The sequence below is a fragment of the Balaenoptera acutorostrata genome, chromosome 7 (genome assembly GCF_949987535.1).
Source record: "Balaenoptera acutorostrata chromosome 7, mBalAcu1.1, whole genome shotgun sequence".
Taxonomy (NCBI): Eukaryota; Metazoa; Chordata; class Mammalia; order Artiodactyla; family Balaenopteridae; genus Balaenoptera; species Balaenoptera acutorostrata.
Window position 1 is genome coordinate 41350652 of NC_080070.1, and position 2373 is coordinate 41353024.

At 38.4% G+C, this 2373-nt stretch overlaps 1 non-coding gene across 1 annotated transcript; it reads right to left on the bottom strand.

The window, feature by feature from the left end:
- Positions 1-1526: 1526 nt before the first annotated feature.
- On the bottom strand, positions 1527-1656 carry LOC114235638 (small nucleolar RNA SNORA20). Its single transcript, XR_003621762.1, has one exon. It is a non-coding gene; the product is annotated as a small nucleolar RNA SNORA20 (small nucleolar RNA).
- Between the last annotated feature and the right edge of the window lie 717 nt (positions 1657-2373).

A 2373-nucleotide genomic window follows, 5' to 3' on the forward strand; every position in this document is an offset into this window, starting at 1 on the left:
CTTTTAACTGGGACTGGGCCATATCAAGCCATTTTCTCTATAGCTGCCCACAATAAATCATGCGGAGATATAGTTTGGAGGGGTGAAGGTAGCATGTAGAACCTATGAACTGGAAGAGGCTCCCTTGAGAAGCAGAGTGTCACTGGCTTAAAATAATTTTTCTTCAGGATTACAGACAAACATTCTCAGATGAAAGTTTTCCAAACAATGCAACCATCTCTGTTTTACATTTGATATGATGTCATCACAAACCAAGATCTTTCCATTAAAGTGTCAAGACTCAGATTTATACTACAGACATAAAAATAAAAGCTAAATACCGAGGCAAGGAACATTAATGGAAGTTATATACATGAATTAAGGGGAAAGTGCACCTCTGAGTGTTGTTTATGTAAAAGGCTATTTGTAAATTTGAGCTTGCATTTCCTCAGACATTATTTGAAAGTGTTTATATTACTGATGTGCAAGAAACATTTCTCACATTTTAATTATACTGTGGAACATGCTGATTCCAATCAACACATTGAGGACAGTTTTACAGTCCGTGAGCAACAAAGCACTCCCATTCATATAGAGCCCAGATTTTATTCATACAAATATTAACAAGTATTTAGTACATACTATGTGCTAGGATCGCTACTAAAACAGGTATTTAGATACTAATCCCTCTCTGCTGCACGTATAATGAAGTTTCCTCCTTTGTGTCCCCAACTCAAAATAAGAACATTTTCTTTTCTTTTTGTTTTTTTGACAGCTTAATTTGCACATTTGCACTTTAATGTGTAATACTCGAGGTACAAGAAAATTGCATCTAAGATTGTTGTAAATAAAAGAAATCAGATCAGTCATCAAGGGCTCCAGAGTGAACAGCATTTTCATAACCTCCATGCTTATCGTCTTTGCTTTCTGGGTGTAATTTAATAAGATCATCAATTCGAAGAATGGTAATTGCAGCTTCAGTTGCAAATTTCAAACTCTTAACTTTAACTATGGTTGGTTCAAACATCCCTGCCTGTTTGTTGTCTCGGGGTTTACCATTGACCAGGTCAAGACCAATCCATTTTAGATTTTTGCGTTCTGGGTTAACCTGAGCCTCATGATGAAAAGTTCTTAATTTTGCAACCAGATCTGTGGAGTCTTGGGCAGCATTAACTGCCAGAGTATTAGGAATAACAAGAAGAGATCTTGTAAACTCCACAATAGCAAGCTGTCCCCGGGAGCCCACGCTGGTTGAGTAGTTTTCAAGGTATATGGAAAGGGCTGCTTCTACAGCGCCTCCACCCGGAATCACAGATCTTGACTCCAAAACTCTTCACCACACAAAGAGCATCATGTAAAGAGCGCGCCATCTGGTCACACATGAAATCATTCGCCCCACGTTAAGATGATTGAGGCAGAGGTATGAGTCTTAGTGCTACTTAAAAAATACTGAAATTCTGAAATCAATGCTTTAGTAAGTCCACGTAGAAATTCACTCTAAGTGCCTCGATTAAATCCTGCTTACATAGGACATTTAGACATGGAAGCAATGTCTAGACCATGGAGAAGAGATGAAATGGTTACTTCAGCTCAATTCACAATGGCCCAACATTATTTTATCCCATGTGTATAACTGTTCGTATCACTGAAAGATTATAGCAGCAAATAAATAGGAAAGAGAACAACATTTTCTATGTGGCAAAGAGAAGCAATAGGTTAGCACAGTGAGGCAAGCAAGGGCCACATCATGAAGGATCTTGTGTGTCAGACTATATATAACATTGAAAGCTATGAAAAATATAGAACTTTTTAATCTGAGGAGGTATGGGATCAGATTTTCATTTGTAAAATATCGTTCTGGACAAAGTGGAAAGAATGAGGTACAAGTAAGGGCAAGGAGAGGGTTCAAGGTCCCTGTAGTAATAAAGGGCTTGAGTGTGGATAAAGTTGGAATAGGTGCATTGACATAATTTGGTAATCAAATGAGTTGGAGGTAACGGATTGAAGGCAAGGATAACTCTTTGTTTCCTGGCTTCAGCTCCTAGACAAGAAATGATGCCATTGGCTAAAAGAGGGAATAGAAAAAGAAGCAGGTTACCAGGAGTGGAGACTGATAGATAATAAGTTCAGTTCTAAATATGTTGAGTCTGAGGTACCCTGTCGGCAGTCCATGTGAAAATGTCTAGAAAGCCGTAGGAAATGTGTCTAGAGCTCAGAAAAGATATAAAGGGAATACAAGAGACTTATGGTGTAGCTGAGCTCCTGCAAGGAGAGTCTCTGGTGGAAGAGATTAATAATGAAAACAATAGTAATGGCCAACCTTTAAAGTGTGCTTCCTATTTGCCGGACCCTGTTCTAAGCCCTTTACATATATTAACTGATCTCATCCTCACA